The 9,637-nt window shown below is 49.7% G+C and overlaps 14 non-coding genes across 14 annotated transcripts; 4 read left to right on the top strand and 10 right to left on the bottom strand.

Moving 5' to 3' along the window:
* The first annotated feature begins 204 nt into the window (after positions 1-204).
* LOC131454103 (5S ribosomal RNA) lies at positions 205-323 on the top strand. The gene has a single exon (XR_009238782.1). It is a non-coding gene; the product is annotated as a 5S ribosomal RNA (ribosomal RNA).
* Positions 324-472: 149 nt separating this feature from the next.
* On the bottom strand, positions 473-665 carry LOC131454565 (U2 spliceosomal RNA). Its single transcript, XR_009239224.1, has one exon. It is a non-coding gene; the product is annotated as a U2 spliceosomal RNA (small nuclear RNA).
* Positions 666-1,668: 1,003 nt separating this feature from the next.
* On the bottom strand, positions 1,669-1,783 carry LOC131454111 (U5 spliceosomal RNA). The gene has a single exon (XR_009238789.1). It is a non-coding gene; the product is annotated as a U5 spliceosomal RNA (small nuclear RNA).
* A 645-nt stretch (positions 1,784-2,428) lies between these two features.
* On the bottom strand, positions 2,429-2,592 carry LOC131454349 (U1 spliceosomal RNA). The gene has a single exon (XR_009239018.1). It is a non-coding gene; the product is annotated as a U1 spliceosomal RNA (small nuclear RNA).
* Positions 2,593-2,994: 402 nt separating this feature from the next.
* LOC131454245 (5S ribosomal RNA) lies at positions 2,995-3,113 on the top strand. The gene has a single exon (XR_009238916.1). It is a non-coding gene; the product is annotated as a 5S ribosomal RNA (ribosomal RNA).
* A 131-nt stretch (positions 3,114-3,244) lies between these two features.
* On the bottom strand, positions 3,245-3,437 carry LOC131454563 (U2 spliceosomal RNA). The gene has a single exon (XR_009239222.1). It is a non-coding gene; the product is annotated as a U2 spliceosomal RNA (small nuclear RNA).
* A 1,003-nt stretch (positions 3,438-4,440) lies between these two features.
* LOC131454110 (U5 spliceosomal RNA) lies at positions 4,441-4,555 on the bottom strand. The gene has a single exon (XR_009238788.1). It is a non-coding gene; the product is annotated as a U5 spliceosomal RNA (small nuclear RNA).
* Positions 4,556-5,200: 645 nt separating this feature from the next.
* Positions 5,201-5,364, bottom strand: LOC131454348 (U1 spliceosomal RNA). Its single transcript, XR_009239017.1, has one exon. It is a non-coding gene; the product is annotated as a U1 spliceosomal RNA (small nuclear RNA).
* A 402-nt stretch (positions 5,365-5,766) lies between these two features.
* On the top strand, positions 5,767-5,885 carry LOC131454244 (5S ribosomal RNA). The gene has a single exon (XR_009238915.1). It is a non-coding gene; the product is annotated as a 5S ribosomal RNA (ribosomal RNA).
* A 131-nt stretch (positions 5,886-6,016) lies between these two features.
* On the bottom strand, positions 6,017-6,209 carry LOC131454562 (U2 spliceosomal RNA). The gene has a single exon (XR_009239221.1). It is a non-coding gene; the product is annotated as a U2 spliceosomal RNA (small nuclear RNA).
* A 1,003-nt stretch (positions 6,210-7,212) lies between these two features.
* LOC131454109 (U5 spliceosomal RNA) lies at positions 7,213-7,327 on the bottom strand. The gene has a single exon (XR_009238787.1). It is a non-coding gene; the product is annotated as a U5 spliceosomal RNA (small nuclear RNA).
* A 626-nt stretch (positions 7,328-7,953) lies between these two features.
* Positions 7,954-8,117, bottom strand: LOC131454347 (U1 spliceosomal RNA). The gene has a single exon (XR_009239016.1). It is a non-coding gene; the product is annotated as a U1 spliceosomal RNA (small nuclear RNA).
* A 402-nt stretch (positions 8,118-8,519) lies between these two features.
* Positions 8,520-8,638, top strand: LOC131454091 (5S ribosomal RNA). Its single transcript, XR_009238770.1, has one exon. It is a non-coding gene; the product is annotated as a 5S ribosomal RNA (ribosomal RNA).
* Positions 8,639-8,787: 149 nt separating this feature from the next.
* Positions 8,788-8,980, bottom strand: LOC131454561 (U2 spliceosomal RNA). Its single transcript, XR_009239220.1, has one exon. It is a non-coding gene; the product is annotated as a U2 spliceosomal RNA (small nuclear RNA).
* Positions 8,981-9,637: the final 657 nt, after the last annotated feature.

The following is a 9,637-nucleotide window of genomic DNA, read 5'->3' as shown; positions in this document are numbered from 1 at the left end:
TATAGATTCAGCAACAACTGGACCTGACGGCACCAACAGCAGCTTACCCATCTCGGTGTAGCTTCCAAATACTGGAATAGAGTGTAGCAGGTAGTGGCGATAAAGGCTCAAGTGCAGTGTGTTCGGAAGGCTGACTTTTGAGCCCCTCCACGAGCAGGGGGCCTTGCCTGGTCTATAAAAGGAGTCTGTGTCACCTGCCCGTCGGCTTACGGCCACACCACCCTGAGCACGCCCGATCTCGTCTGATCTCGGAAGCTAAGCAGGGTCGGGCCTGGTTAGTACTTGGATGGGAGACTGCCTGGGAATACCAGGTGCTGTAAGCTTTTACACTGCAGCACGCTTTGACACTGCAGCACGCTTTGACACTGCTGCTTCCTTACAAGAAACGTGGGCTTGCAATTACGTTGACGCACGGGCACACGTTAATGTCCTTCCAGTTTCAGCCTTGCTTTGGTTTTCACAGAAAAAAAGAGAACGGTGCACCGTTCCTGGTGGCACTGCAATACCAGGTCAATGCAAGGAGTGAAGAGAGCAAGCCCCAGGTTTCACCGCCCAATGCTCAAAAATGCATTTAATATTTAATCCCCATATAGAGGACATATCAGATATTAAACTGATAAGAACAGATACTACACTTGATCTTAGCCAAAAGGCCGAGAAGCGATGGCCCGCCAGTGTCTGGGGCCAACTCAAGATCTTGGCGCACAAGTTACTTGTTGTGGTGCCATGTTTCTGAAGTGCGCATAACAAAGGCTGCTGCCGATCACCTCCGCCCCCAGGTGATCTAAGCGCACCTCTGAGCCGTGACGGACAGCTGCTTGACATTTGACACACTCAAAGGGCGCAGCCATACAGCAAAGCCCACCAAAAATAACTTAAACTAGTGATGTGACGTTCCGTTTCGAGGCTTCGAAGCGTGTGCCGAGTAGGGGAGGGGGCGTTTCCGCGATGCGCGTATCGAGGCTTGCTTCATTTAGGGGAGGAGCCAAAAATGATGACGTCCGAAGCCTCGCTGCCCGGCTGTACCACGTGATTGCTTCGTGAAGTGGTTCAGATTTTGCGCGAGGTTTTACAGCTATATAGACCCCTCAGGCTCCATTCAAAATGTTTTTGAAGGAGAGTTGCGGTCAGTTGAGAGTTTGGATAGTTTGGAGAGTTTGGATACTACAGTTTGGATAGCGTTTATATAGTTTGGAGATAGTTTGGAGAGTTTAGGGAGAGAGGGAGAGAGAGAGATTTAGGAGAGTGAGGAGAGTAGGATAGGTGATATAGGATGGAGCCAGCGAGGCTCATCATTGTCCAAGTTACACAAGCATAATCTGTGCCCTTTTCCTAGTTCCACAAGCACTTTCATTGTCCTCTGCCTGATTACGCCGATGCCATTTTCAGAAAAAACATTGCACAACCTGCCATATTATGATATTACCATTTTGGGAAGATATACACACACAATACATTCAAACAATGTATTAAACAGAAATTATTTGGTCATACATTTTTTGTAATTCATAGTCATTTCTAACAGACAAAACAATTCAATTCATCACACATTATGTGGTTCAGATACAGCTGCCTGTGATTATACACTTGGCCAGTAGGTGGTTTCGTGTGCACATGAAGCTTCGAGAAATGAACCCTTTCTCGAACCAATTGGCTCAAGTGGTTCAATGCCTCATGAGGCTTCATCTCACCATCACTAACTTAAACTCTCGGACGTTCCTCTCCACGGAAGTCTTTAGTAAAAGGCGAAAGACTTGTGCATTTTGAAGAAAAACCAGAGTCGACATAGACCCTCTCCTTGAGAGCAGCCAAGGAGTCTATCCGCCGGAGTCACCACAGTCTCGGTCGGCCCGGCCGGCCACCTTGGGACAGCCTTTCTTCAACGTTTTTGGTTTGCCGGCCAATCAACCGCCCACATTTGACTGCATGTTTGGAAGCGCATTCTTACTGTTGGTTGTGTGCTGCAGTTTTCTATCAATCGCTGAGGCTGTGGCACATTCCTCGCTCCCGGGCACACCTCCAAGGTTTAGTGGTAGATGTGAGTGCATGAGCAGAGCAGCTCTGTGTCACACCGAGCAGTACAAACTGCCGGGCCGTTTCCCAGCTCCTCCGGGCTTCTGAAATGGTGAGCTGCTCCTGGCAACGCTTCAATATCAGGTCAATGTACAGGAGTGGACGGAACAAGCGCCAAAGTATTAACCCTTGGCATGATGGCCATGGATCCATCTCCAACAATCCAGTTCTCCTACAAAGAGCCGGTAAAGGGAGCATGACATTTCCTTAGAGCTAAAAGACAACACCCACAACCATCCCATTCCCAGCAACTTGGAAAGACAGGGGATGTCGCTCTGCGAGCACGTGAGAAGCCTGGAGATGGGCACACAAGGCGGAACTTTGGGCGGCTGACCTTTGCTTACAACTACGTCATCGGGGGAGAGCGCGGACGCAGTACCCCACCAGCAAAAATTATGCAGTCAAGATTCCCACGTTTGGGGAATTTGCAGGGGTCAGCACAACCAGAGTGCAATGGCTGAGCCTCGCCCTGGGTGAACCACCTTCTTGATCATGGTGTCTCCCCTGCCAGGTAAGTATGAGGTGCACTTGCCCAGCACTGGGTGGCTGTTCCCAGACACAGCTCTTTGGCCGATGGTGCAGGAAATGGATAGTCCCAGAGTCCAATGCCTTGACTCAGGTGCTCGTTAATGCTGTGCTGTGTTCAACTTCAACCTCCAGCACACATTGGAGAGGAAACACTCGACCTTTTCACTGGCATACCTGGCTGTCATTTCCTATAGATTCAGCAACAACTGGACCTGACGGCACCAACAGCAGCTTACCCATCTCGGTGTAGCTTCCGGATACTGGAATAGAGTGTAGCAGGTAGTGGCGATAAAGGCTCAAGTGCAGTGTGTTCGGAAGGCTGACTTTTGAGCCCCTCCACGAGCAGGGGGCCTTGCCTGGTCTATAAAAGGAGTCTGTGTCACCTGCCCGTCGGCTTACGGCCACACCACCCTGAGCACGCCCGATCTCGTCTTATCTCGGAAGCTAAGCAGGGTCGGGCCTGGTTAGTACTTGAATGGGAGACTGCCTGGGAATACCAGGTGCTGTAAGCTTTTACACTGCAGCACGCTTTGACACTGCTGCTTCCTTACAAGAAACGTGGGCTTGCAATCACGTTGACGCACGGGCACACGTTAATGTCCTTCCAGTTTCAGCCTTGCTTTGGTTTTCACAGAAAAAAAGAGAACGGTGCACCGTTCCTGGTGGCACTGCAATACCAGGTCAATGCAAGGAGTGAAGAGAGCAAGCCCCAGGTTTCACCGCCCAATGCTCAAAAATGCATTTAATATTTAATCCCCATATAGAGGACATATCAGATATTAAACTGATAAGAACAGATACTACACTTGATCTTAGCCAAAAGGCCGAGAAGCGATGGCCCGCCAGTGTCTGGGGCCAACTCAAGATCTTGGCGCACAAGTTACTTGTTGTGGTGCCATGTTTCTGAAGTGCGCATAACAAAGGCTGCTGCCGATCACCTCCGCCCCCAGGTGATCTAAGCGCACCTCTGAGCCGTGACGGACAGCTGCTTGACATTTGACACACTCAAAGGGCGCAGCCATACAGCAAAGCCCACCAAAAATAACTTAAACTAGTGATGTGACGTTCCGTTTCGAGGCTTCGAAGCGTGTGCCGAGTAGGGGAGGGGGCGTTTCCGCGATGCGCGTATCGAGGCTTGCTTCATTTAGGGGAGGAGCCAAAAATGATGACGTCCGAAGCCTCGCTGCCCGGCTGTACCACGTGATTGCTTCGTGAAGTGGTTCAGATTTTGCGCGAGGTTTTACAGCTATATAGACCCCTCAGGCTCCATTCAAAATGTTTTTGAAGGAGAGTTGCGGTCAGTTGAGAGTTTGGATAGTTTGGAGAGTTTGGATACTACAGTTTGGATAGCGTTTATATAGTTTGGAGATAGTTTGGAGAGTTTAGGGAGAGAGGGAGAGAGAGAGATTTAGGAGAGTGAGGAGAGTAGGATAGGTGATATAGGATGGAGCCAGCGAGGCTCATCATTGTCCAAGTTACACAAGCATAATCTGTGCCCTTTTCCTAGTTCCACAAGCACTTTCATTGTCCTCTGCCTGATTACGCCGATGCCATTTTCAGAAAAAACATTGCACAACCTGCCATATTATGATATTACCATTTTGGGAAGATATACACACACAATACATTCAAACAATGTATTAAACAGAAATTATTTGGTCATACATTTTTTGTAATTCATAGTCATTTCTAACAGACAAAACAATTCAATTCATCACACATTATGTGGTTCAGATACAGCTGCCTGTGATTATACACTTGGCCAGTAGGTGGTTTCGTGTGCACATGAAGCTTCGAGAAATGAACCCTTTCTCGAACCAATTGGCTCAAGTGGTTCAATGCCTCATGAGGCTTCATCTCACCATCACTAACTTAAACTCTCGGACGTTCCTCTCCACGGAAGTCTTTAGTAAAAGGCGAAAGACTTGTGCATTTTGAAGAAAAACCAGAGTCGACATAGACCCTCTCCTTGAGAGCAGCCAAGGAGTCTATCCGCCGGAGTCACCACAGTCTCGGTCGGCCCGGCCGGCCACCTTGGGACAGCCTTTCTTCAACGTTTTTGGTTTGCCGGCCAATCAACCGCCCACATTTGACTGCATGTTTGGAAGCGCATTCTTACTGTTGGTTGTGTGCTGCAGTTTTCTATCAATCGCTGAGGCTGTGGCACATTCCTCGCTCCCGGGCACACCTCCAAGGTTTAGTGGTAGATGTGAGTGCATGAGCAGAGCAGCTCTGTGTCACACCGAGCAGTACAAACTGCCGGGCCGTTTCCCAGCTCCTCCGGGCTTCTGAAATGGTGAGCTGCTCCTGGCAACGCTTCAATATCAGGTCAATGTACAGGAGTGGACGGAACAAGCGCCAAAGTATTAACCCTTGGCATGATGGCCATGGATCCATCTCCAACAATCCAGTTCTCCTACAAAGAGCCGGTAAAGGGAGCATGACATTTCCTTAGAGCTAAAAGACAACACCCACAACCATCCCATTCCCAGCAACTTGGAAAGACAGGGGATGTCGCTCTGCGAGCACGTGAGAAGCCTGGAGATGGGCACACAAGGCGGAACTTTGGGCGGCTGACCTTTGCTTACAACTACGTCATCGGGGGAGAGCGCGGACGCAGTACCCCACCAGCAAAAATTATGCAGTCAAGATTCCCACGTTTGGGGAATTTGCAGGGGTCAGCACAACCAGAGTGCAATGGCTGAGCCTCGCCCTGGGTGAACCACCTTCTTGATCATGGTGTCTCCCCTGCCAGGTAAGTATGAGGTGCACTTGCCCAGCACTGGGTGGCTGTTCCCAGACACAGCTCTTTGGCCGATGGTGCAGGAAATGGATAGTCCCAGAGTCCAATGCCTTGACTCAGGTGCTCGTTAATGCTGTGCTGTGTTCAACTTCAACCTCCAGCACACATTGGAGAGGAAACACTCGACCTTTTCACTGGCATACCTGGCTGTCATTTCCTATAGATTCAGCAACAACTGGACCTGACGGCACCAACAGCAGCTTACCCATCTCGGTGTAGCTTCCGGATACTGGAATAGAGTGTAGCAGGTAGTGGCGATAAAGGCTCAAGTGCAGTGTGTTCGGAAGGCTGACTTTTGAGCCCCTCCACGAGCAGGGGGCCTTGCCTGGTCTATAAAAGGAGTCTGTGTCACCTGCCCGTCGGCTTACGGCCACACCACCCTGAGCACGCCCGATCTCGTCTTATCTCGGAAGCTAAGCAGGGTCGGGCCTGGTTAGTACTTGAATGGGAGACTGCCTGGGAATACCAGGTGCTGTAAGCTTTTACACTGCAGCACGCTTTGACACTGCTGCTTCCTTACAAGAAACGTGGGCTTGCAATCACGTTGACGCACGGGCACACGTTAATGTCCTTCCAGTTTCAGCCTTGCTTTGGTTTTCACAGAAAAAAAGAGAACGGTGCACCGTTCCTGGTGGCACTGCAATACCAGGTCAATGCAAGGAGTGAAGAGAGCAAGCCCCAGGTTTCACCGCCCAATGCTCAAAAATGCATTTAATATTTAATCCCCATATAGAGGACATATCAGATATTAAACTGATAAGAACAGATACTACACTTGATCTTAGCCAAAAGGCCGAGAAGCGATGGCCCGCCAGTGTCTGGGGCCAACTCAAGATCTTGGCGCACAAGTTACTTGTTGTGGTGCCATGTTTCTGAAGTGCGCATAACAAAGGCTGCTGCCGATCACCTCCGCCCCCAGGTGATCTAAGTGCACCTCTGAGCCGTGACGGACAGCTGCTTGACATTTGACACACTCAAAGGGCGCAGCCATACAGCAAAGCCCACCAAAAATAACTTAAACTAGTGATGTGACGTTCCGTTTCGAGGCTTCGAAGCGTGTGCCGAGTAGGGGAGGGGGCGTTTCCGCGATGCGCGTATCGAGGCTTGCTTCATTTAGGGGAGGAGCCAAAAATGATGACGTCCGAAGCCTCGCTGCCCGGCTGTACCACGTGATTGCTTCGTGAAGTGGTTCAGATTTTGCGCGAGGTTTTACAGCTATATAGACCCCTCAGGCTCCATTCAAAATGTTTTTGAAGGAGAGTTGCGGTCAGTTGAGAGTTTGGATAGTTTGGAGAGTTTGGATACTACAGTTTGGATAGCGTTTATATAGTTTGGAGATAGTTTGGAGAGTTTAGGGAGAGAGGGAGAGAGAGAGATTTAGGAGAGTGAGGAGAGTAGGATAGGTGATATAGGATGGAGCCAGCGAGGCTCATCATTGTCCAAGTTACACAAGCATAATCTGTGCCCTTTTCCTAGTTCAACAAGCACTTTCATTGTCCTCTGCCTGATTACGCCGATGCCATTTTCAGAAAAAACATTGCACAACCTGCCATATTATGATATTACCATTTTGGGAAGATATACACACACAATACATTCAAACAATGTATTAAACAGAAATTATTTGGTCATACATTTTTTGTAATTCATAGTCATTTCTAACAGACACAACAATTCAATTCATCACACATTATGTGGTTCAGATACAGCTGCCTGTGATTATACACTTGGCCAGTAGGTGGTTTCGTGTGCACATGAAGCTTCGAGAAATGAACCCTTTCTCGAACCAATTGGCTCAAGTGGTTCAATGCCTCATGAGGCTTCATCTCACCATCACTAACTTAAACTCTCGGACGTTCCTCTCCACGGAAGTCTTTAGTAAAAGGCGAAAGACTTGTGCATTTTGAAGAAAAACCAGAGTCGACATAGACCCTCTCCTTGAGAGCAGCCAAGGAGTCTATCCGCCGGAGTCACCACAGTCTCGGTCGGCCCGGCCGGCCACCTTGGGACAGCCTTTCTTCAACGTTTTTGGTTTGCCGGCCAATCAACCGCCCACATTTGACTGCATGTTTGGAAGCGCATTCTTACTGTTGGTTGTGTGCTGCAGTTTTCTATCAATCGCTGAGGCTGTGGCACACCTCCAAGGTTTAGTGGTAGATGTGAGTGCATGAGCAAAGCAGCTCTGTGTCACACCGAGCAGTACAAACTGCCGGGCCGTTTCCCAGCTCCTCCGGGCTTCTGAAATGGTGAGCTGCTCCTGGCATGGCTTCAATATCAGGTCAATGTACAGGAGTGGACGGAACATGCGCCAAAGTATTAACCCTTGGCATGATGGCCATGGATCCATCTCCATCAATCCAGTTCTCCTACAAAGAGCCGGGAAAGGGAGCATGACATTTCCTTAGAGCTAAAAGACAACACCCACAACCATCCCGTTCCCAGCAACTTGGAAAGACTGGGGATGTCGCTCTGCGAGCACGTGAGAAGCCTGGAGATGGGCACACAAGGCGGAACTTTGGGCGGCTGACCTTTGCTTACAACTACGTCATCGGGGGAGAGCGCGGACGCAGTACCCCACCAGCAAAAATTATGCAGTCAAGATTCCCACGTTTGGGGAATTTGCAGGGGTCAGCACAACCAGAGTGCAATGGCTGAGCCTCGCCCTGGGTGAACCACCTTCTTGATCATGGTGTCTCCCCTGCCAGGTAAGTATGAGGTGCACTTGCCCAGCACTGGGTGGCTGTTCCCAGACACAGCTCTTTGGCCGATGGTGCAGGAAATGGATAGTCCCAGAGTCCAATGCCTTGACTCAGGTGCTCGTTAATGCTGTGCTGTGTTCAACTTCAACCTCCAGCACACATTGGAGAGGAAACACTCGACCTTTTCACTGGCATACCTGGCTGTCATTTCCTATAGATTCAGCAACAACTGGACCTGACGGCACCAACAGCAGCTTACCCATCTCGGTGTAGCTTCCAAATACTGGAATAGAGTGTAGCAGGTAGTGGCGATAAAGGCTCAAGTGCAGTGTGTTCGGAAGGCTGACTTTTGAGCCCCTCCACGAGCAGGGGGCCTTGCCTGGTCTATAAAAGGAGTCTGTGTCACCTGCTCGTCGGCTTACGGCCACACCACCCTGAGCACGCCCGATCTCGTCTGATCTCGGAAGCTAAGCAGGGTCGGGCCTGGTTAGTACTTGGATGGGAGACTGCCTGGGAATACCAGGTGCTGTAAGCTTTTACACTGCAGCACACTTTTACACTGCAGCACGCTTTGACACTGCTGCTTCCTTACAAGAAACGTGGGCTTGCAATCACGTTGACGCACAGGCACACGTTAATGTCCTTCCAGTTTCAGCCTTGCTTTGGTTTTCACAGAAAAAAGGAGAACGGTGCACCGTTCCTGGTGGCACTGCAATACCAGGTCAATGCAAGGAGTGAAGAGAGCAAGCCCCAGGTTTCACCGCCCAATGCTCAAAAATGCATTTAATATTTAATCCCCATATAGAGGACATATCAGATATTAAACTGATAAGAACAGATACTACACTTGATCTTAGCCAAAAGGCCGAGAAGCGATGGCCCGCCAGTGTCTGGGGCCAACTCAAGATCTTGGTGCACAAGTTACTTGTTGTGGTGCCATGTTTCTGAAGTGCGCATAACAAAGGCTGCTGCCGATCACCTCCGCCCCCAGGTGATCTAAGTGCACCTCTGAGCCGTGACGGACAGCTGCTTGACATTTGACACACTCAAAGGGCGCAGCCATACAGCAAAGCCCACCAAAAATAACTTAAACTAGTGATGTGACGTTCCGTTTCGAGGCTTCGAAGCGTGTGCCGAGTAGGGGAGGGGGCGTTTCCGCGATGCGCGTATCGAGGCTTGCTTCATTTAGGGGAGGAGCCAAAAATGATGACGTCCGAAGCCTCGCTGCCCGGCTGTACCACGTGATTGCTTCGTGAAGTGGTTCAGATTTTGCGCGAGGTTTTACAGCTATATAGACCCCTCAGGCTCCATTCAAAATGTTTTTGAAGGAGAGTTGCGGTCAGTTGAGAGTTTGGATAGTTTGGAGAGTTTGGATACTACAGTTTGGATAGCGTTTATATAGTTTGGAGATAGTTTGGAGAGTTTAGGGAGAGAGGGAGAGAGAGAGATTTAGGAGAGTGAGGAGAGTAGGATAGGTGATATAGGATGGAGCCAGCGAGGCTCATCATTGTCCAAGTTACACAAGCATAATCTG

The sequence above is a fragment of the Solea solea genome, unplaced genomic scaffold, assembly GCF_958295425.1.
Source record: "Solea solea unplaced genomic scaffold, fSolSol10.1 scaffold_37, whole genome shotgun sequence".
Classification (NCBI taxonomy): Eukaryota; Metazoa; Chordata; class Actinopteri; order Pleuronectiformes; family Soleidae; genus Solea; species Solea solea.
The sequence above is the reverse complement of the archived record's forward strand: the minus strand, read 5'-3'. Positions and strand labels throughout refer to the sequence as shown.